Consider the following 25490-nt stretch of genomic DNA (forward strand, 5'->3'; position numbering starts at 1 on the left):
TAGATTAAATGAGATTTGATTTGGGAGAACTTGATTTGTCCACAGGGGGTGACTTTGCTTTTTACAGAAGCTCTTTAGATAGATAGATAGATAGATAGATAGATAGATAGCATAGTTGGCAGGATTAGATAGATAGATAGATAGATAGATAGATAGATAAGCACAATGTATTTATTATAAAGTGCCTTTCAAATATCAATCTATTAAACAGTGCATTTAAAAAATTGGATTGGATAAATTAAATTAAATAGGTACTCTTACATATCTATCTATCTATCTATCTATCTATCTATCTATCTATCTATCTATCTATCTATCTATCTATGTGAATTTCCCATTGGGATTAATAAAGTATCTATCTATCTATCTATCTATCTATCTATCTATCTATCTATCTATCTATCTATCTATCTATCTATCTATCTATCTATCATTTAATGCCTTTCATACCACAGTGACTAATAAGGTAGAAAATTAAAAAGAGTGAACACCTTCTGACTTGGCAGTTCCAGTCCCTGTAAGGCGCTATACAAGCATATTACTGTTGGTATTAAAGACCCCCAGTCTCATTTCTTGACACTCTTCTGCTGAAACGTTTGTTTTCTAAAAGTCCTCAGTGTTGGTGTGTCAGTGGGAGGACATGTAGCGTTGTTCATAATGGCACCCAGTTTCATCTTCATTCTCTGCTCTTCTATGACCTCCAGCAGGTCCAGTGATCATTCCCATAATTGAGTCCACCCTTTTAAAGAGCTTATTGATTCGGTGGGCCTCTCTTGAAGTGATGTGACCAGCCCAGTACACCACAGAATAGAAAATCCCACTGACCATTAGAGAGCTGTAGACAATGTGAAGGATGTCACTACAAACATTAAAGGAACAATCTCCTAAGGAAAAAGAGCCTGATCTTCTCTTTCTTATAGAGCTCCTCTGTGTTCTGAGGGCTGTCCAGCCTGTCATTAATGTGGACCCCCAAGTACTTGTAGGAGTGGACCACTTCAACATTCACTCCAGGACTAATGACTGGACACAAGAGGCTCTTTGGAGTGGTGAGAGCCAATAACCAGTTCCTTGGTTTTGTTGATGTTGAGTTGCAGACAATTCTCAAAGTTCTCCCCGCTGACTCCTCTCCGTTGTCTCATCCCCCTCATCAATACACCCCCATAAGTGCGGAATCACCTGAGAATTTCTGCAGGTGACCTGACCTGCTGTTATATTTCTAGTCTGATGTGTACAGAGTGAAGAGAACAGAAGACAGGCCTGGTCCTTGTGCTGCTCCAGTGTTGCTCACAGAGTTCTTGATCCTCACAGACAGTTAGACCACTACCCAGGGCACCATGGGACACATTCTTGCATTTACCTCCCTGTTGTTTGTTTGTGCAGATTACGTTAATTAGCCTCATGTGAGTGAAAGTGTGCCACGAGACAGACCACTGTCTACATCGGATTAGACCCTAACTTAGATGGTGGGCACTGGCTAATGGACAAGTTACTCAATGGACAGATGGTCTCGTATCGAGTCGTATTCCTATTTCTAGTGCTGCAGCATCACACATCTACTGTCCTGGGCTCAGATTCCACATCTTGTTGTCATCTGTATGGATGTTCTCTTTGTGTTGTGGATGTTTTTTACTACTACTCTAGTTTTTCCCTGATGCTTTGTTCAGGGTTGGTTTCTACTACCATGATGGAGACTGTCGATTGGAAAACTTTTCCTTTTTCCAGAATTTACTTTCTTAGTGTGATTAATACTGACTGGCGATCACTTCAGTGCTCAAGCAGGTATAACATACCCTCTCCAAGACGCATAAGACTGACTGTTATATTGATTATGACTTTATCCTTAACGTTACACATTACTTAGGTCATTCTTCATGTGGCTGGATTTTAAAGGTCCTCCAGGTCATTTAATATTTCTAGTGCGCCCTGTTGTGAGTCGTCCCATGTTCGTGTCTTGCTCCCGCTCCTGATGGCGTTGACACAGGTTCTCTGCTCTTGCGGACTAACTGCTTACGCAGGTCAGAATTTGTACAGATGAACAAGTCGTCTCCAGCTGGAAATCAAGCCTCCTTCATCTCTTGTCCTCACGGAAACCGCAAAGTGCAACAATCCTCAGCTGATGTGCTTGACCTTACGTGTCAGCAGAGAGGAGTCAGCTGAAGTGACAAGGGCCAAAAATAGGAGCGATCCGAGGTGACTGATGTGGAGTTATGTGGATCTGAAAGGAACCCTGGGCTAAGAATGAGGGAGATGAATTCATCAGCACAAGTTTTTTGCTTGGCACAATTCTGATCCCCCCCCCCAACCTTGGTGGAGTCTGCAGGTGCTGCCTGCACTTCTCTGTGGGCTTTTCTCGAAGTACTCTGCTTTTACGTCTGCAGCCCTAAACTATGTGTGTGTGTTAATTTGAGACTCAAAGCAGGTCTCCAGAACGAGTGAGTGGGCCCTGTAATGGACTGGTTCATGAGCAAGCGTCTGGGGGTGGCACTCAGCTGGGATGTCCGGAAGGACCGGAGGAGGGCTTATGCCTCCTCCAGACCATGATGGGGCCACCACCCTGGTGGCTTTGGGGACCACGGGAACAGAGCTTAGAAGCTCAACCCTATAGGGGCCCGTGGTCACCACCATGGGGTGCCCCGATACCTGGAGAGCCCTGGTCCTCAGCACTTCCACCACACCCGGAAGTGCTGGGGGGAAGATGACCAGGGACACCTGGAGTGCTTCCAGGGTGCACAGCCAGCACTTCCGCCACACCGGGGAGTGTTGGCAATCACTCATTGGGAGGCACCTGGAGCACATCTGGGTGGATATAAAAGGGGCCGCCTCCCTCCATTCGATGGCTGGAGTCGGGAGGAAGAAGACGAAGTCTTGGTGGAGAGGAGTGGAGGCGGCAAAGAGAGGCATCATTGTGTACAGAGGCCTGGACTTTGGGGAAGTACTGGGGTTGTGTGCGGTTCACTGTAAATAGTATGTTCAATAAACGTGTGTTGGGTTTTGTGCTTACGGTGTCCGCCTGTCTGTGTCCGGGCCAAGTTCCATAGCGCGTTAAATTGGTTGACATGAGTGTGTCATTATATTCTCCTAATGAAGACCAAAAAAAAAATGGTACATAGATGTATACTATATGATGTATGGTTTTGAAGAAAAATGAGCATTGCATGGAAACGTCACATGAAAATGTTTTACGATTTTACCTCATCTTTTTAAATATATAGAGTAGATACATACTGTATATATGTGTTGATTATATATATATACAGTATATATGTATATATATATATATATATATATATATATATATATTGTCACACAGGTGTTCACAGGGCGGTGGTAGCACTGCTGCCTCGCAGTAAGGAGACCGGGGTTCGCATTCCGGGTCCTCCCAGCATGGAGTTTGCATGTTCTCTCCATGTCCATTGATGCGCAAGTCATCTGTAATACCACAATGAGGCTGACAAACGTCATGGCTCGGTGGCCAGGGTAAACACTGTGACTCATTTATTTTTGACCCTGTGATTCATTAATTTTGAGTCAGTGAAGCTTTGGCAGGCCTGATGGTGCTGTACGTGATGGCTGGCTTGTTGATAAGGGAAATGGGTGGATGCTCGCTGTTTCATATGGCCTGTGCTATTCATTACAACAGCAATGTTTCAATATGCAAGGTAATAGCAGTTACCTGCTTAGACGCTTTACGCCATTCCCTGAACCCCAGAACACAGAGGAGAGGCGCTCTAATGATTGTGCCTGCTGAATTACAGAGCACAGCCAGATTATCTGGAATGCAGGGGGCGGGGTATGGATGTGTCAAGTGGGAGGCTGCTCTATCAGCCAATGACGTGCAACATCGTGATTGCATTTGTATGAGGCTGATTAGCATACTCCATATATGGATGTTTCAGTACGGCATTCGAGGAGAGTTCATGCGCACACATTTACGAGGTGACTAAGATTTATAAGCAGGAATTATTATTTTTTTGTATATACTTTGTTAATTCCCAATTAGACCATTGGAGGTCGGAGTGCAGGGTCAGCCATTGCACAGCACCCCAGGAGTAATTTGCGTAAGAAATGTGCATACGCCTGGTTTTAGAAATCAGAGGGTTTTCTTTTTTTTTTGGAGTACACTTTTTCTTGTATTTTTGGTGTATCCATTCTGTATTTTCACGTTTGAATACATGCAACGTTTCATAAATACATCTGTGAATGCAGCCCTTATGAAATATTTAATTATACATACTCACATATCATTAGTTGTTGTCACATTTCACAAGAAATGTATTTACATTATTTGCTTAATTATTCATTTTTTTAAACTTAGCTTAACAATAATGGAAGAATAATAATAAAAAAATAAGTGTATTGGTAATAACGTCATTCCAAGTCTAATAAGAACAGAGTGAGACACTTACAAGAGACGTTTCCTAAGGATAACTGTAAGAATGAAAAGGCCACCTGTTAATAAAGGACCCCCACGAGTCCTAAAGCAGTTGACGTCAGACCGACGCTAATGACGCTGATGGAGGGACGGACACATGAAGGCCAGTCTGGTCAACCCAGGCTCGTTTGTTAGTTAAGAAGTGGACCGTCCATAACAGCTCACATCCAAAAATGGCTTTGTTTAAATTGTCCAATGTCAGGCAGAATGAACACATCATACGTGACACATGTTGACAGACAGCCAGGCCAGGACAGGGCAGGGCAGCAGGTGGTGAGTTAAGATATTCAGGTAAATAAGCGGAATGGCTAATTGGTTTACTTAATTCCTTAATGGTATTTTTGGCTTTATTAAATTGGATTGTTTTATTGTTTAATTGACAAGAAGGCCTTTCTCTGTCTCTTCTGAAAGTAAAGCTGCTCCTTGTTATGATTTCTCAAGCACTTACCTGCATTTGTGGTGGTCTCTTTGCCTTTTTGATGATAATTTTAAATTGTGTTGTACTTGTGATGACAGACTGCATGTTCAGGTGTCTCAGTGTGTGTTATACTGCGGTGTTACTCAACCTTTCTGATATCACGGCCCACTTGTTCCTTTGTAAGTGACTTTGCAAGATTGGGAGGGGGGATCAAGAACGTTTGCCGACCACAACTCACTTCATGACCCACCGTGACCCACTACCATTATAAATAATAACAACTCACGAAACACCGGCTGCAGCCCGTGACCCAGTGGATGAGAAACATGAATTATACAGTATATTTATATCCATACACAAACCCACCCATACTTTATATATCCATCCAACCATCCATTATCCAACCCGCTATATGCTAACTACAGGGTCACGGGGGTCTGCTGGAGCCAATCCCAGTCAACGCAGGGCACAAGGCAGGAAACAAACACACCAAGCACACACTAGGGACAATTTAGGATCGCCAATGCACCTAACCTGCATGTCTTTGGACAGTGGGAGGAAACCCACGCAGACACGGGGAGAACATGCAAACTCCACGTAGGGAGGACCCGGGAAGCAAACCCTGGTCTCCTAACTGTGAGGCAGCAGCGCTACCCACTGCGCCACCATGCCGCCCTACTTTATATATATATATATATATATATATATATAGTAAAACAAGACAAGAGGACAACATAAATATATGAGGATTCTTCATGACAATCCCCTTTTAATGGTCGGATAAACAAAAAACAATTGATGGAATAGAAAAGAGTAGTGTGTACCGTTAGGGTGTGTGGCTGAGTTCAGGTGCTTCTGCCATGGAGTAATGTCTGTCACAGTCACAGGTTCTCAAATCAACACCAACTTCCAGGTTGTCTTGTCCTTATATATTAGCAAAGGTGGGAGAGGATGGTCTTCCAGCCTTAAGCAGGAAGTAACGTCAGTGCTTTTCTAGTGTTTTTCCGCCATGTCTAGAGGTGAACAGAGAGAAGGAGTCAGCAAGTGCGACTTGCCTCGGCCGGGAGTACACACAACATTCTCAAAAGAGGCTTGAAAATATCCTGTGCTCACACATGTCTGACTATTTACTATATAATAACACACTAAGGTCTCTCTGTGTGTGAGTGTGTGTGTGTGTCCAGTCCCTTCAAGCAATCTGATGGGTCAGTTTTGCTTTGGTGTAATTGGTCAATTTGGCTTTGGTGTCGCGATCAAAAGAGGAAGTGCGAGTGTGTGAGACACACAAGGAGGAGTGAAAGCATAGGAGGAGCGCTGAGAGTCATATTCAAAGACGGAAAGCATAAACGTGGACAGGAGACAAGCAAGACTCCTCAAAAATAATGATGGAGTCTGAGGAGCAGGTTTTATGAGAATGTACGTGAGAGAAGGAATGCCGAAGAAGAGACGTTTAGATGTACACAGATACCAAGAAGAGGCGCTGAAGAAACATACAGGGTAAGAGATATCAAATATTTGCATATTTCTAGTATTATCTGCTTTTGAACAGGTAATATAGCTAGTGCGTGTGTGTGTTTGTAGTATGTCTATATATATATATATATATATATATATATATATATATATATATATATATATATATACATCCATTGGTCCATTATCCAACCTGCTATATCCTAACTACAGGGTCACGGGGGTCTGCTGGAGCCAATCCCAGCCAACACAGGGCGCTAGGCAGGAAACAAACCCTGGGCAGGGTGCCAGCCCACCACAGGGCACACACCCACACACCAAGCACACACTAGGGACAATGTAGGATTGTCAATGCACCTAACTTGCATGTCTATGGACTGTGGGAGGAAATCCACGAAGACACAGGGAGAACATGCAAACTCCACATAGGGAGGACCCAGGTCTCCTTATTGCCACCGTGCCGCCCATATATATATATAAACGACTAGTACTTTTTATTAAAATTAACTTTCTTAAAGTTTGCTGCAATAAATCATGCATTTTACCCCTCTTAAGGTAGCTTATATCACCATAATTAGCCCACTGGGCACCAAGTCGTTTCCTGAAGACAGACAGACATGACTATTGCAGTAGGTGCTCTCCTCATTATATGTGAATGCACCTCAAAAGTGAAAGTGAAATTAAATTTGTCAGGTTTTGAAACCTAATCTGAAAAATGCAAAGTCCTATGAGAAATTAACTAAACCAGAGTAAAAAAATTAACAAAAGCTACAGACATACAAATAAGATCCTAATAAAAAAAACAAAATTAAAAGAACAGTATAAGGTGACAAAAATAAAATATTTCGGTTCCAAAATAGACATAAATTTAAATAAAGCAGCGCTTTATAGCAGTAATTGGCTAATATACGAACCTAGGCAGCCTTCTATTATGATCTGAATGCCTGTGTGACTGCCATCCTAATGGTGGAATGTCATTGTAATGTGTCACTGTGGCTGACCCTGGCATCTCACGTCTCATCAGAATATGCAAAACATGTTTACAGACGGATCCACGAACAAGCTGTCTCCTACTTTTAGTCCTGTCAGGAGAAATTAATATTAAAAAGCAAAACCTACTAGAGCGGTGGCCTCAGGGGAACAGATCTTAAAAATGAGGTCACATTTACATGAAGGTCTTTCATCCAAACAGAGATGGAGTACTGATGAAGAAATACGGACTTGAGACCGGCACTTCCATTCAAAGACTTTCCAGTTCTGTGGTCACCCTCATCCTGAGTCAGAGAGCAGGCACAGAGGTCACTCCGTCACCCGTCATTACTGATATCGATGTAGTCTTCAAAGAGGGCAAAGAGAGGAAATCATGGCCAGCCATTGCCACTTTATAAACAAAAATCACAAATTTAAAAAATGGCAATCTTAGCCGTGTCTATTTTGTTGGTGGAGCCAAAAATATCCTAGCAACTTTCATTTTTTTATTTGAAAATGATTTTTATACACACAACTAATACAGCATTTCCAAAATAGAGCACCACTCCTCCTGGCAGCGTAAAAGAACAAAGGGGTGAGGCCTTCAAAATAGCCAACCAAACTAATCCCACTCCAAGGCAAGCCTGATCCCAGGAAAACAGGAGGCTCAAGGCCGGACTAGGCCTCAGGAGGGAGGTCAGGCTTTGAAGAACATACGACATTGGACAAACGAGAAGAGACCATTCTAGAGACGTGCTAATCAGGGTTTTTTCAATCGATCATGAAATTGTTACTGATCTGGCCGATTCCGGTACAAATTCCAATTTTTATTTTCTTTAACTTTTAAAAAAAGAAACTTTTTACAGATATTTTAGAGCTGATACTGGTCAATGAATTCATGATATTGAATTGTTAGATTCTGATTTTTTGGCTTTATTTCTTTAAGAAAAAACATTTTAAAGTTTTTGTAGGCTCGATACACAATTCACGTTACTGAGTCGGCCAATTCCAATACCGATTTTTTTTTTCTTTTTTAATCTTTTTAAGAAAAGTTTTTATAGATATTTTTTGGGTTGATACTAGTCACTGAATTAATTTTACTAAATTATCTGATCCTGATTTTGTTTCCTTTACCTGTTTAAAAAAAGCTTTTTACAGATTTTTTTAGGTCTGATACCGAACACCAAATTCATGTTACTGAACTGGACCGATTCCAATACAAATTCCAATTTTTTTCCCTTAATTCCATTTTTTTTTCTATTAAAAAAAACTTTTCACAGATTTTTCAGGGTTGATACCAATCACTGAATTCATGTAGCTGAGTTGGCCAATTCCAACTTTTTTTTAAACTTTAAAAAAAACTTTTTTATAGATATTTGTAGGGCTGATACTGATCACTCAATTTATTTTACTAAATTATCTGATTCTGATTTGTTTTCCTTTATCTCTTAAAAAAATCTTTTTGCAAATCACCAATATTTATCGCCAAATTCATGTTACTGAATCATCCAATTCTGATTTTTTTTCTTTAAAAAATGCATTACAGATTTTTTTAGGACTGATACCAATCACTGAATTCATGTTAAGGAACTGACCAATTCTGATACCGATTTTTGTTTTTTTTTTTGCTATTTAAAAAAAAAAACTTACGTTTTGTATGAAATCTTAAGTTTCTCAGCCATGTTTTATATGGAGTAACATTCGTTCTTCAAAAAAAATAAATAAAGAGTGACGTAACTCTCAAGAAAGAACATTTTTGAACCCATAACTGTCATTGGGACCCAAAGAAAAACACTTTACTTGCTTTATTGAACAGAGTAACAGGTTTCAGCAGTGCTAATGCAGTTACAAAGGTTTCTCTAATTTACCAGTTTGTGTTTAAAATGTCTAATTTAGGATGAGCTAAGGGAGTTGACAGTATTAGGGATGGCTGCTGAAAATGGGGCTCTGTAGTTCTGTGTGAATTCTAGTTTAAAAATCAATCATTTCAAGCACTAACAGCCATTAACAACAGTAGGAATGTCTTGGCTGTATTTGAAAATCAATTTGACGGCATCTTGATTAAAATGAGGTGTCAATTTCTACCAAGAATATGGACGTTTCCGGGTGACTCCAAAATTTGGATTGGTAGAGCACATGTCCATGTGCCAGAGTCGGGTCTTTGCATGTGGTTCACTAGTGACAGACGTTCCCGTGAATTGATTGATTATCTTCTATATAAACATCTACACATGGAAGTGTGTGTGTGTGTGTGTCTGTCCAGCCCAGAAATGAGAGGTGGAGTAGGGGTAAGGGCTCCACCTCCAAGGAAACAGAAACTCGCTTAGCTGCTAATGAACAAGCATGGCGAGCACGTCGGCAAAACGAAACCTCAGAAGAAAGACAAAGTCACTTAGTCACTAATAACACAAGCGAGGCGAGCACATCGGCAAAACGAAACCTCAGAAGAAAGAAAAGTTGCTTAGCTGCTAATAACACAAGCGAGGCGAGCACATCGACAAAATGAAACCTCAGAAGAAAGAAAAGTCGCTTAGCCGCTAATACACAAGCGAGGTGAGCACATCAGCAAAACGAATCCTCTGAAGAAAAACAGTCACTTAGTCACTAATAACACAAGCGAGGCGAGCACATCGGCAAAACGAAACCTCAGAAGAAAGACAAAGTAACTTAGCCGCTAATACACCAGTGAGGCGAGCACATCGACAAAACGAAACCTCAAAAGAAAGACAAAGTAACTTAGCCGCTAATACACCAGTGAGGCGAGCACATCGGCAAAACAAAACCTCAGAAGAAAGACAAAGTCGCTTAGCTGCTAATATAGAAGCGAGGCAAGCACATTGGCAAAACGAAATCTCCAAAGAAAGACAAAGTCGCTTAGTCACTAATAACACAAGTGAGGCGAGCACGTCGGCAAAATGAATCCTCCGAGGAGAGAGACCCCCAGAGTCGTTCCTTTCAATTACCTGACATCTCTGCATTTCAGTTTTTTTTCTGATGATTTCAGTAGTTTCTAGGACCCTGGGCTTTTTACAGCACGGGCCTACACGGCTATTTCAGTTATGAGTTTGGGTAGCAGCAGTACTCTGCTTAACGAAGTTAAAAACCTGCCATTTCTGTTGTGAGATCTTGGAGCTAAGAGATGCCGACAACATTGCTTAGAAAAGGTTTTTTGTTTTTTTGCCTAAACTAAAGTGTGACTGTTGGAGCTGAGAAAGGAGATTAATGTGGCTTCTGTTCAGGTCTATTTTTAGGCTGGCCACTAGCTATTTATTGCATGGAAAATGTGTGCTCGGTCTGCGTTACGTCACTAATGCACAAGTGCTTCGCAGCTGTTGCCTCTATGATAAATTCTTTGCCCTGTAATACAATTGACAGTTTGCTTCTAACAACAGGTTATTCTAAGTAGCAATTAAGTCTCTATTAATAAGAAAAAATGCTGCCGCTTATGGCTCATATTTAAAGCCATTAACTAATGATAAGAATATCTGTGATGAATGGATATGCCCATCCAAATGAGTAAAGAATATATTACTCTGGATAGAATACTTTTTCAGAATGGGAGAGGTGAAGTAAAATGTAACAAAATAGCGTAGTCAGTGGTAGTAAGGATGGTAATGGACTGTCATTTTGGCATCTGGACTATTAGGACAAAGGTAAGCAGAAGTCAAAGTCCTAAAATCCCTAAAGTTGTCATTAAGATTTGATTTTTTTAAATGACTTTTGACTTTCATATCTGGATTAGTGGCACCCCTAGGAGGGTATGTCGAGTGTGGACCACCAACTTTTAAGATTGGCCAATGCCCAAAGGAACTCATTAGAACAGCGGCTCTCAGTGTTGCTCTAGTCACTGCCATGTAACAAGACGTCCACAAAGGCGACAGTTCACTGTAATATGATCCATAAGTGTTGGCCTGATACCATGTGTTAATGGCAGGACACCCCATTGGTACGATCCCTGCAGTAGTCAGTTGGTCATTTCCCAGTCCAATTAGTCCTGAACCGAGTCATGGAGGTCTACTAGAGCCTATCTCAACTAGCATAAAGCACAAGGTTGGAACAAATGTCAGTACATCTCAGGGCAGACACATACAGTGCATCCGGAAAGAATTCACAGTGCATCACTTTTTCTACATTTTGTGATGTTACAGCCTTATTCCAAAATGGATTAAATTCATTTTTTTCCTCAGAATTCTACACACAACACCCCATAATGACAACGTGAAAAAAGTTTACTTGAGGTTTTTGCAAATTTATTAAAAATAAAAAAACTGAGAAATCCCATGTACATAAGTATTCACAGCCTTTGCCGTGAAGCTCGAAATTGAGCTCAGGTGCATCCTGTTTCCCCTGATCATCCTTGAGATGTTTCTGCAGCTTCACTGGAGTCCACCTGTGATAAATTCAGTTGACTGGACATGATTTGGAAAGGCACACACCTGTCTATAGAAGGTCCCACAGTTGACAGTTCATGTCAGAGCACAAACCAAGCATGAAGTCAAAGGAATTGTCTGTAGACCTCCGAGACAGGATTGTCTCGAGGCGCAAATCTGGGGAAGGTTACGGAAACATTTCTGCTGCTTTGAAGGTCCCAATGAGCACAGTGGCCTCCATCATCTGTAAGTGGAAGAAGTTCGAAACCACCAGGACTCTTCCTAGAGCTGGCCGGCCATCTAAACTGAGCGATCGGGGGAGAAGGGCCTTAGTCAGGGAGGTGACCAAGAACCCGATGGTGACTCTGTCATAGCTCTAGAGGTCCTCTGTGGAGAGAGGAGAACCTTCCAGAAGGACAACCATCTCTGCAGCAATCCACCAATCAGGCCTGTATGGTAGAGTGGCCAGACGGAAGCCACTCCTTAGTAAAAGGCACATGGCAGCCCGCCTGGAGTTTGCCAAAAGGCACCTGAAGGACTCTCAGACCAGGAGAAAGAAAATTCTCTGGTCTGATGACACAAAGATTGACCTCTTTGGTGTGAATGCCAGGAGTCACGTTTGGAGGAATCCTGGCACCATCCCTACAGTGAAGCATGGTGGTGGCAGCATCATGCTGTGGGGATGTTTTTCAGCGGCAGGAACTGGGAGACTAGTCAGGATAAAGGGAAAGATGACTGCAGCAATGTACAGAGACATCCTGGATGAAAACCTGCTCCAGAGTGCTCTTGACCTCAGACTGGGGTGACGGTTCATCTTTCAGCAGGACAACGACCCTCAGCACACAACCAAGATATCAAAGGAGTGGCTTCAGGACAACTCTGTGAATGTCCTTGAGTGGCCCAGCCAGAGCCCAGACTTGAATCTGATTGAACATCTCTGGAGAGATCTTAAAATGGCTGTGCACCGACACTTTCCATCCAACCTGATGGAGCTTGAGAGGGGCTGCAAAGAGGAATGGGTGAAACTGGCCAAGGATAGGTGTGCCAAGCTTGTGGCATCATATTCAACAAGACTTGAGGGTGTCATTGCTGCCAAAGGAACATCGAGAAAGTATTGAGCAAAGGCTGTGAATACTTATGGACATGGGATTTCTGAGTTTTTTTTATTTTTAATAAATTTGCAAAAACCTCAAGTAAACTTTTTTCACGTTGTCATTATGGGGTGTTGTGTGTAGAATTCTGAGGAAAAAAATGAATTTAATCCATTTTGGAATAAGGCTGTAACATAACAAAATGTGGAAAGAGTGATGCGCTGTGAATATTTCCTGGATGCACTGTACACACCCCAATTTAAGATCGCCAATTCACCTAAACCTGCATGTCTTCAGACTGTAGAAGGAAGCCAGAGCACCGGGAGGTAACCCACACAGACACGGGGAGGACATGCAACCACTGCGCTACCGTGCCGTCTGAATTCACTACAGTAGTCAGAATTTAGTAAAGCAACATTCCAAAAGATGAACTTGGCATCCCGTAATTGCAAATTATTAGACAGTGGAATGGTTTGAAGGGGTTAAGCAAAGCTGTGCGAAAACAGCCTGAGTGTCTAACCGTCACTTAAGCTAAACGAGGTGGTTCAAGTATGAAAGCAGACAAGACGAACCTTTGAGCTCCTTCATCTTTGGCCTGCTAATGAGCCGAGTTTTAAATGTTACACTCGTGACATTCATCTTCAAGGAATACTTTTGAATATTTTAAAAGATCCTTGCATGTTTGTGAACCCGATTCGGTGCAGATTTATGTTTTTGCACTTCTCTTGTTGTTGGCCTTTTGAGGTTTGACTGTGCGGCTGGAATTGCATAAATAACACGTTCACATTTATAGCAACGCTTCACTGGGATTTACACAGCAGCTTAAACAATTAGAAATGCAGGTAATATTTAATATTCCAAATTGCATACTTTGTGCTTAGTGTGACCCCGCGGCTCGCTATTAAACCCTATGAATGGGTGTCTGGTTTACAGTCATGTGAAAAAGTAAGTACACCCCATGGAAGTTGTTGAGTTTTTTGACATATCTGAGTGGGCAAACGATAGACAATCATATGAGCAGAGCCTACGGGTTAAGGTGACTGACCTTCTTAAACAAGTGACAGAATCAAATTGATGTGATGTATTGATTCTCATCATCTAAATGTATAAAATGCACGTACAAAAAGTAAGCCCACCCCTCCATTTATCGCCACTTTAAAATCCATTGTAAGTGACGGCCGGCAGCTCAACTTGGCAAGGACAACCCCTGAGATGGAAGGATGGGGGAAGGCAGCTACTTGTGGACACTGCCTCCCCCAAAACACTAGATGGCAGCTTCCCTGGAGTGTAGCGGTGCCCTGGATTCCAGCAGGGCATCCTGCCGACTACGCCAGTGTGGACACTAGAGGTCGCTGTTGCCCCTTTAAACCCAACAGACAGCCGCTTAGGACGCAGGGTAAAAGCAATGAGAAGTATTTTTAATTCCTTGTCTTCTCAAAATATTGCCCTAAGCACCACAGCCATGATAAACAGGCAAATAACACCACGATTCTCAAGAATAATTACAATTCTCTCTATATATCTCTTCCACAACTCCCAGCAAGCTTCGTCCACCTCCACCCAACTCTGGCTCACTTGCGATGTTCCCAACAGTCCTTTAAATATTGCCCAGGGTCACATGGAGAAGTTGAGTTTTCTTCAGTCCGGAATTCAGTGCCCGTGACTCACTAGTACTTCCGGGCTATAGGGAAAGCATGAGTCCCCAGGTGCCCCTGTAGAGTCTCCTGGCAGCACCCACGGTACCCAACAGGGCTGAGAAACCACACTCCAAGTCCCAGGATGCCCTGTGGGAATCTGGGGCACCGCTACACTCCAGAGAAGCTGCCATCTAGTGTTTTAGGGGAGGCAGTGTCCACTGGTAGCTGCCTTCCCCTATACTTCCATCTCAGGGTCGTCCCGGCCAGGTTGAGCTGCCGGCTATCTCTTATGCCATCAAATTCGAATCAGGTGTTTCCGGTGAGGTGCCAACGATTAGAACCTTCTTAGGGACTCTGCCAGTGGATCCTGTCTTATTTAAACCACAGATATTGAGGGTCTGGTGTTCTCTTTGCTACTGATGTGTGTGGTGTCATCAGAATCAGAATCAGCTTTATTGGCCAAGTATATGTACACATACAAGGAATTGGACTCCGGTTTTACCTAGTATTGTCTCTGATGCTGTGAGATTGACTTAAGTGTTCATGAGAGTGATGGCCTGAGGGAAGAAACTGTTCCTATGTGTGGTAGTTTTGGCGTACAGTGCTCTGTAGCGCCTACCAGAGGGAAGTAATTGAAAAAGGTTATGACCAGGGTGTGATGGATCCGCAGTGATGTTTTCTGCCCGTTTCCTGACTCGAGATCTTTATAAGTACTGAATGGAGGGCAGATCAGCACCAATGATTTTTTCTGCAGTCCTGACTGTCCGTTGTAGTCTGTTCCTGTCCTGTTTTGTAGCTTAACCAAACCAGACTATGATAGATGGACACCAAGCCCATGGACACCACTCTGACCCACCGGTCCATCTCCCGTTCCTTTCTTCCTTCACTTGTGAACTAGATCCTGGAATACTTCCTTCCCGAAACTCCTTCCCTAGAGCCCAAGGATGCTGCCATTGAGCGGGTCGGTGGAGCATACAGCTTTGAAACAGACTCTTAACCCAATCTCTCCATTGTATTGGCCTCCCGGATGGTTAAGAAAATGAGGTCAATCCTGGCCATGCTTGGTATCCTTTACAATTTCAAAGTAGGCCAAGTGCCGGGCTCATTTTGTTTTTGAACGTTACTTTGTCTTTGATTTTCGTTATGCTTTGGTTGCTCGATTGTTTTATTGATCTCCCTGTTTTGACTATGAATCGGGTTCACCTTACTAACTCCTGGTCCTTTCACCACTCGCAATCGCGTTACATTTATCTTTCCTTGACTAATTGAGCTAATTCAGTTCTTTACTAAAACAGGGCCAACTGTCGTACGTCCCATCATTTCTTTACCTCTTCCCTTGTTGCTGAAGCCAGCACATTTCTTTAGTTATCCGAATTTTGCACTCAGTCTGCAGAAGAAACTTTTTCCAAGTTGTGTCCCCTTTGGCATCATTTCTTAACTTGCTATCATGTCTTTGATTTATGACCAGGAAACTCCGTGTAACTTAGGAAACTGATTATGCTGAGGGTAATTATTCATTCCAAGAACATTTCAAGTGATGCTTGTTCTCCAGTTAATAAAACAGCTGCACTTTCATTAAACACTTTCCTGGCATCTTTAAATTACCTTGCCATTCTTGCATATGGTACATAAACATTTTCAATTACTTATTCTTCTCCAGACATTCCTTTTTTTTTGGTTTTGTTCCTTTGACCAATGCTCGGTAGACTTTGAGACATTTTTGTATTGTCATCGATTATTTGTGGGCTTGATGGTGATTTAGAGGTTTATTTTTACAGTTTTAGGAAATAACCGACCTGAATTCTGTTCTGATTCACTTGAAAAACCATTAAGCCTGCAGGCCTGTGGTCTTGTTTGTCTTCATTCAGCTGTTCCTGTTAGGAGTTGCCACAGCAGATCATCTTCTTCATCTTCTTCGATATCATCCTGTCCTCGTCATCTTAATTAGTGACCTGTTTTTGCTTGCTAATGAATTTCTTTCTAATTAATTTTAATTGACTTGCTCTTGAAGACTCAGACCCCTTAATTGTTTCTTTTTCCTTAAGTAGCTTCTTCTTCTTCTTCTTTTGGCTGGTCCCGTTAGGGGTTGCCACAGCGGATCATCTTCTTTCATATCGTCCTGTCCTCGTCATCTTGCTCTGTCACACCCCTCACCTGCATGTCCTCTCTCAGCACATCCATAAACCTTCTCTTAGTCCTTCCTCTTCTCCTCTTCCCTGGCAGCTCTATCCTTAGCACCTTTCTCCCAATATACCCCTCATCTCTCCTCTGCACATGTCCAAACCAACGCAATCTCGCCTCTCTGACTTTGTCTCCCAAACGTCCAACTTGAGCTGACCCTCTAATGTCCTCATTTCTAATCCTGTCCATCCTCGTCATATCCAATGCAAATCTTAGCATCTTTAACTCTGCCACCTCCAGCTCTGTCTCCTGTGCCACCTTCTCCAGCCCATATAACATAGCTGGTCTCACTACCGTCCTCTAGACCTTCCCTTTCACTCTTGCTGATATCCGTCTGTCACAAATCACTCCTGTCACTCTTTTCCACCCAGTCCACCCTTTCTGCACTCTTTTTCACTTCTTTTCCACACTCCCCAATATTCTGCACTGTTGTGACCCAAGTATTTAAACTCATCCACCTTCGCCAGCTCTACTCCTTCATCCTCACCATTTCACTGACCTCCCTCTCATTCACACATATGTATTCTGTCTTGTTCCTACAGACCTTCATTCCTCTCCTCTCCTCTGACATCTCCACCTCTCCAGGGTCTCCTCAACCTGCTCCCTGCCCTCGCTACAGATCACAATGTCATCAGAAAACATCACAGTCCATGGGGACTCCTGTCTAATCTCGTCTGTCAACCTGTCCATCACCACTGCAAATAAGAAAGGGCTCAGAGCCAATCCCTGATGTAATCCCCCCTTCGTCACTCCTACTGCAGACCTCACCACTGTCACACTTTCCTCATTCATATCATGTACAACTCTCACATACTTCTCTGCCACTCCCGACTTCCTCATACAATACCACAGCTCCTCTCAGTCACCCTGTCATTTGCTTTCTCCAGGTCCACAAAAATGCAATGCAACTTCTTCTGGCCTTCTCTCTACTTCTCCATTAACATCCTCAGAACAAACATCACATCTATGGTGCTCTTTCTTGGCATGAACCCATCCTGCTGCTCACTAATCATCACCTCACTTCTTAACTGAGCCTCCACTACTCTTTCCCATAACGTCATGCTGTGGCTCATCAATTTTATCCCCCTGTAGTTACTACAGTCCTTCACAACCCCCTTATTTTTAAATATCGGCACCAGTACACTTCTTCTCCACTCCTCAGGCATCCTCTCACTTTCCAAGATTCCATTAAACAATCTGGTTAAAAACTCCACTGCCATCTCTCCTAAACACCTCCATGCTTCCACGGGTATGTCATCTGGACCAACGGCTTTTCCATTCTTCATTCTCTTCATAGCTGTCCTTACTTCCTCCTTGCTAATCCGTTGTACTTCCTCATTCACTATCTCCACATCATCCAACCTCTTCTCTCTCTCAGCCTCTCAAAGTACTCTTTCCATCTTTCCTGTGGCCTACACACCAAAAAAGGGCCCAAAGCTTATAATTAGCCATCTGAAAAAAACAGGAGTTAGTTGCTGAGACAACTAAACTGGGAGATGTGAGGAGACCAGGAGTCATGAGGGATGGTCAAAATGGAAAAGATTATTATAATCAGTCACAACACATGAGGGAGAATCGAAAGAGGAGTCGGGAAGAGAAGAAATTCGAAAATCGAATTGAAAGCTAGCACTAGGAGTACATGATACATAAACTAACTACACTAGAAGATTGCTTGAAGGAATTTAATCAGCATGGGATGAAGCTGCTTTGCCGAGCTGGCGTATTTACACCGGAACTTCCGCATTCGTCATCGAAGTGCTGCTTGAGGTTACATCAGCGTTTCTCAACCTTTAAGTATTTATGACCTGAGTTTTCATAACAGTTTTAATCGTGCCCCCCCTAACGTTTTTTTGAAAGGAGCCCACTAGCACCAATTTGTTCTTGTTTAATTAATGATATATCATAGATGCTGTGATAAAGATAAGATAAGATAAAGATATATAGCACCCGACCCGGCACAGACTGGCGCAGAGGCATGTGCTAAAATTAAAGTTTTTTTATTTTCTCTTCAGCCCATCTTCTCTGTGTCCCACAGGCCCAATACAGTCCCAAATCACTTTATACAGACAAACCAGTCCTTCCTCTGGCACCACCACTCCTCCCAGGCAACCTCGTCGTCTTCCTCCCGATTCTGGCTCCTGAGTGGTGGATACTGGCCCTTTTTATAGCCCACCTGGAAGTGCTCCGGGTGCTTGATCACCTGTGGCTAATTGCACTTCCGGGCGGGGCTGTAGAGATGTCCAGGTTGGCTCCGGGATCCATGCAGCACACCGTGGCGGCCATCCCAGATCCCCACAGGGTTGTGGAGAACTCCATCTCCCATGAAACCCTGCGGGAAACTGAGGCACCATTGTCAGCCAGGGAGTCTGCCACCAAGCGTCCCAGGGGAGGTAGTGAGGAGCCCATGGCTGCTCCCCCGTACCATATACAGCAGGGGCGTCCTGTCTATGCATGGGACCCGACCGCCCATTACAATACATATTTTATTATACCTACTTAACTTTTATCAACATTTATCTAACTCCATATTTATTTTTCTAGTATCAGAATGTAGTTTAAGTTAATTTGTTTTGGTTTCAATAGATGTATTTTTTATATTTTCGATTCTTGTTTTCTTTTTTTCACATCTTCGCGCCCCCCCTTTTTATTACTTCGCGCCCCACTAGGGCGGCCCACCCCACAGGTTGAGAACAATTGGGTTACGCATTATACAGTATAAAACAACAGACGGGAACATTTAAGTAAAAAATTAAACTTTGTTCAAATAATTAAATAATTAGCTTTAACCCTCACAAAATTGGAAAGATTCTATATACTGTAAATGAAATAATTATTATTATCATTTAAAATGGATTCTCTATTAAAAAAACAACCAGCATATAACATACAAAGAATTCCGTTAATTCATGACATTTACTTACTCAGAGTGAGCCGGTATAAGTTCAGTAACGAAGATCAGGAGATAAATATATTTAACAAAAAGCCGAGGTCAAAGACAATAATAAAACCGATCAGAAGGACTACGTTGAAATCGCGAACCAGAAGTGCAAAACTAAATCACGGAAGAAAAGAATCTGAACACCAGGAGCACAGGGAGAGGATTCTTCAGGCATAACCATTGATAAAAAAAGGCATAAACAAGCATCAAAAAAACTTGCTAACATACAAAATGATAACACTTACTGTAGAAGGAGGGGGAATCTGTAAAAACCCCTGGCCCAAATTACAAAAACCAAGCTAATGAAAATAACAATAAACTTTATTCACAAAAAAAAATAAAAATCATCATAATACAGACAGTTGTCTTTAAGGGAAACAACCAATTAAATTCCAAATTCACAACATAAAATCTAAAAGCAACACCTTTGTGACCTGTAGGGGGCGTAGCAAAGCTCTAAATACAACTTCACCCACAGAAGTCCCATATTCAAATAAATGTGATTTTATTTAACAAAGTAACCGTCAGACAGGCGTCTTCACAATCAGCACAAACCCAAACACAATTCTTTCCTTCTGTCTCTTCTACTCCTCCCAGGTCAGCTTTGTCCCCGTCCCCTCCTGACTCGCCTGTGTTGTAATGCCGTAACATCACACGTGTATTTGGTGTATTTATTTATTTTTTAGCACGGAGAATCTATTTGCCGAAATGTCTTCCTTTTTGATCATCTCGTTATTCGGGAGATGAATTAACATGATCATGAGCATCACACTCCTTAACATCACAGGCAGTGATAGTTTCAATATGGCAGGCAGTATTCCCGTGTTTCATTGTTCTTTGATAGGATGAACAAACAACGACTTTAGCGTACTTAGCGTCTAAGCAAGTAGAACAAGCGCTGGGTGTCGTGTCGGCTTTGGAACGCCTCTTTGCGTCTTTGACGTTCGACTCTCTGGTTTGCACTCGTGTCCTGCCTCAGACTCAACGGGTGAACTCTGTCAGAGAAGAACCTGGAAGGTACAAGGAAAAGCAAAACAAGACAAATAAAATTAAAAATGGCGTCCAAAACCTCGAAAAGAGGCCAGAGGTTTTTGTTTTTTTTTCTCTTTAGTGTGCCTGTGATATTCTTCGCTGTTCCTTTTCTTCGTTCTCTTTGATTTTTGTCTTGTTCAAGAAGGAGGAGGAGGAAGACATGTTTGATTGTTTGCTTTCCTTGTATTCTTCTTCTTCTGCTTTTTTTGGCTGATCCCATTTAGGGGTCGCCACAGCAGACCTTCCATCCCCATCGGTCCCCGTCTTTTACATCATTTTCTGCCACACCGACTGCCTTCATGTCTTCCCTCACCACATTCATAAACCTCCTCTTTGGCCTTCCTCTTCTCCTCTTGCCTGGCAGTTCCGTCCTCGACATTCTTTTCCTGATGTCCCCTTCATCTCTCCTCTGCTCGTGCCCAAACCATCTCAATCTCACCTCTCTCTCTCTTGGTCACCAAACTGTCGTACCTGTGTCGTCCCTCTACTATCCTTGTTCCTAATCGTGTCTACCCTCGTTATTTCAAGCAAAAATCGTAGCATCTTCAACTTGGCCAATTCCAGCTTTTGGAGTCTGTTTGCTGTGTACATCTCCTGTGTTGTAGCAGAAGGACTGCGTTTCGATCACACAACACTACAGTTAAAAAGCACTTGCGTTTATGGACACTTTGTCCTGTGCGTCCATTTTGTTCACCCTTGACTCCAGATGCCTGAAGTCCAAGAGTCGGTGTAGTGTGACAGCACACGAGGCATCACCTTCCCGACAGCCATTTTCTTGTTGTGCCATTGCAGTTTGAGTCCCTGCTGGCACCTTTCTGTTCGTTTGGTGGCATTTGGTTTGTTTTGTTTCCTTTTGAGGACAGGAGTCGTATATCAATCATCTAAATCAGGGAGCCTCAATTACGGACAGAGGGACAATGACCTTTAACCCTTTAAACCCTGGCCTCCCCAGCATTTCCACTTTATAATCCTTGCCTACCCAGCAATTTTAAGAAACACAATTTTGAATTTTATTATATAACGATAAGCCACAAAGTTATAACAACAGATTAATACCCGGACAAGCAGCATCACTTACAGTCTGGCAGTTTTAGATTAGATTGGATAAACTTTATTAATTCCACGGGGAAACTCATTATTTTGTACCATTCACTGTAAGGACCGAATGCCAAAATGGCACCCTGAAATGCCAGGAGAAATGCACATGAGCACTTGACATGATTTTCTCTGCCTTCCTACCAATCGACCCGCATCTTGTCTTCGTTCCTGTCAGGGCTGTCGCTTCCGGTGTCAAGTGCCCAAAATCTCTCTAGCATCACGCAACCCGCTCCGGTGACAGTGTCAACTGGGGAGTTTGACTGGGGCGGTACACCTGTCACACGGTAACCCAGGGGTCCTAAGGCGAGCTCAGAGAGGAAAGAAACCTCCCGTGAAGGAGAAGGGCCAAAGCTCTCTTTGCCTGCTTGTACTTCTCTGCATGTACTATGCATCGATTGTTTTGAGTTGCTCCCATGATAAAGTACAACTGAAACCCTTCGCATCTCCTTCTGGAAATCTACGAGCGAAAACAAAAACCGACCTGCAGCAAAATAAGCCAGCAGGGTAGCTTGTGTAAGTACCATAACTAGATAGTGGGATATTACGTGAGGAATCTAATCTAGCAAAGGCCGTTATGTCGGCCAGCCAGGTTATGATGGCAGAGAGGTGTAGCGGCCTTTCAGGAATATGCCTCTATGGGACAGAGAGTGGCGTAGTGTAACAGCTATGTGTAAGCCATTATTCAGGCCAGTTGGGTTATGATGGCTGAGTGGTGTAGCGGCCTTCTGGGAATTAGCCTCTCTGGCATAGAGAGAAGAGTAGAGTAACAGTAGCGCAACAGGGCAACCGAGTTATGATAGCATAAAGATGTAGCAGACTTCCAGGAATTAGCCTTTATGGCATAGAGAGTAGCGTAGCTCAACTGCTGTGTGTCTTCCATTAATCACAGCAACCAAGTTATGAAGGCAGAGAGGTGTTGGGACCTTTCAGGAATATGCCTCTATGGGACAGAGAGCGATGTAGCGTAACAGCTATGTGTAGGCCATTATTCAGGCCAGCCGGGTTATGATGGCTAAGTGGTGTAGCGGCCTTCTGGGAATTAGCCCTTCTGGCACAGAGAGAAGAGTAGTGTAACAGTAGTGTAGCTTAACAGCTACAGTATGTGTAGGCCGTTATTCATCTGAGTTATGATGGCTGAGTGGTGTAGTGGCCTTCTGGGAATTAGCCCCTCTGGTATAGAGAGAAGAGTAGTATAACAGTAGTGTAGCGTAACAGCTATGTGTAGGCTGTTATTCATCTGAGTTATGATGGCTGAGTGGTGTAGCAGCCTTCAGGGAATATGCCTCTATGGCATAGAGAGAAGAGTAGAGTAAAAGTAGAGCAACAAGGCACAACCAAGTTATGAAAGCATAAAGATGTAGCGGCCTTCCAGGAAGAGAGAAGAGTAGCATAACAGTAGCGTAGCTCAACTGCTGTGTGTAGGCCGTTATTCAGAGCAACCAAGTTATGATGACAAAGAGGTGTAGTGGCCTTCCGGGAATATGCCTCCACGGAATAGAGAGCAGCATAACATAACAGCAATGCAGATAGATAGATAGCGTAGTTGGCAGGATTAGATAGATAGATAGATAGATAGATAGATAGATAGATAGATAGCGTAGTTGGCAGGATAACATAACAGCAATGTGTAAGCCATTATTCAGGCCAGTAGGGTTATGATGGCTGAGTGGTGTAGCGGCCTTCCTGGAATTAGCCTTTATGGCGTAGAGAGAAGAGTAGTGTAACAGTAGCGTAGCTCAACTGCTGTGTGTAGGCCGTTATTCAGAGCAACCAAGTTATGATGGCAAAGAGGTGTAGTGGCCTTTTGGGAATATGCCTCCACCGAATAGAGAGCAGCATAACATAACAGCAATGTGTAAGCCATTATTCAGGCCAGTTGGGTTATGATGGTTGAGTGGTGTAGCGGCATTTATGGCATAGAGAGAAGAGTAGCGTAACAGCAGCGTGGTTCAACTGCTGTGTGTCTTCTGTTATTCAGGCCAACCAAGTTATGATGGCAGAGAGGTGTAGCGGACTTTCGGGACTATGCCTCTATGGAATAGAGACCAGTGTAGCATAACACTAGTGGAGTGCAACAGTTACTGTATTTATGGGTCGTTTTTTAGGCCAACTGGGTTATGACTGCAGAGTAGTGCAGTGGCTTTTCAGGATTACGTCTCTCTGGTACAGCGAGCAGAGTAACGTAACAGTAGTGTAGAGCAACAGCTATGCACAGGTTGTATTTTTGGCCAGCTGAGTTACGACAGCAGAGTGGTGTAGTGGCATTTTGGGTATATGCCTCTATGGCATAGAGAGTAGAGTGGCGTAACAGTAGCGAAGCAGCTATGTGTAGGCCGATATTCAAGGCCAGCCAAGTTATGATGGCCGAGTGGTGTAGCGGCCTTTCATTGCATATTGAGAAGAGTAGCGTATCGGTAGCGTAGCACAACAGGTATACATAGGTCAATATGGTCCCTTATGCTGAATTTTTTGGATATATACCGCTATGTGACTGCGTCGAAAAGCGGCCTGCCCGGTTCAGAGTGGTGGCTCTGAGGATAGGGATCTGCACTGGCAATCGGAAGGTTGCCGGTTCGAATCCCGTAAATGCCAAAAGGGACTCTGCTCTGTTGGGTCCTTAACCTGCAATTGCTGAGCGCTTTGAGTAGTGAGAAAAGCGCTATATAAATGCAAAGAATTATTATTATTTATTAATTAACGATAGGCTTTAGTCATACACAAGGTGAAACAGGGCACTAGCTATTAGAATATTCCACAAGTAAGATGTCAACTCTACAAATGCGGGCCTTTCGTCTTCTTCTTCTTGTGCAATTTGACATCCAAAAGGTTTTCATCACATTCATGAGTAGGAAGAATATAAATGAGAGAAAATGACAGAAGCTCAGTGCAGAGCTTTATTTGCATCCCAGCAGGCAAAGTGTGCGCTTGAACTGTTGGGAAACACAACCACGATGTACTTGGTAGCAACACTTTCTGTGGAGCCATCTGGGCTGGAATCTGGGATTTGTAACATTAGTTCAATTATTTGTTGTGCAGGACTGGATGTACCCATTCACTTTTATATTTTCTGACCCCCCCCCCCTTTCTTTATTCTTCAGTTGTAAAGTAAGAAGGAGTCAACGTCTAACACGATAGTCTCAGGCTCTCCAGCACACGCACACATTCTCGTTCACGTCACGGATGTCTTAGGGATGTGGGAGGACGTGTAGGCCATCGTCAGGGGAATTACAAAAAAAAAGGTCACATGTCTTGAAGATGTCCAGTATTTAAACCACTCCAGGCAAAGATATTGGTAAAATTCTCGGATAGGCTTTGAATTGAAAGTCACTCCTAACACTTTCAGAGCGAGATTTCGAGTAACGCCAGTTGGGATGAATGTGTAGTATGAAAAATCCATTGTGATATCCCACATCACCCAACTAATACAAAAATGTATTTAACTGCAGGACCCTCAGTCTTCTTCTATAACTCAATCCTTTATTTTGTTTTGTTATATTATCTCAAACTGGAAAAAAAAATCTTCACGGACATCTGTTCAGAATTTTTTTTAGAAAGCTATTAATGTCATTTTTACTGCAGGGACATCCAACTCCAGGCTCGCTAGGCTGGATCAGGCCCTTTTCCACTTCAAACCAGGGGTTCTCTACCTTTTTCCAGACCTGAGACCTCTTACGAAATTCTGGACTCCCACTATAGGGATACAATAAACAAATCATGTATCATCCTGAAATGCAAAGAACTCTTGAAAGTAGAACACCTTTTCAGATTCTTTAGATTTAGAACTGCACTGCGCCACATTTCTTGCCTGTATGGTCATGTGTCGCTTAATGACGGCATATGGAGCCGACACC

The 25490-nt window shown here is 42.9% G+C and overlaps 1 protein-coding gene across 3 annotated transcripts in view; it reads left to right on the forward strand.

Annotated features, from left to right (window-relative positions):
• pak5 (p21 protein (Cdc42/Rac)-activated kinase 5) overlaps window positions 1-25490 on the forward strand; it is a 150903-nt gene that overhangs the window by 31863 nt on the left and 93550 nt on the right. The window lies entirely within an intron of this gene.

The sequence above is a fragment of the Erpetoichthys calabaricus genome, chromosome 15 (assembly GCF_900747795.2).
Source record: "Erpetoichthys calabaricus chromosome 15, fErpCal1.3, whole genome shotgun sequence".
Taxonomy (NCBI): domain Eukaryota; kingdom Metazoa; phylum Chordata; class Cladistia; order Polypteriformes; family Polypteridae; genus Erpetoichthys; species Erpetoichthys calabaricus.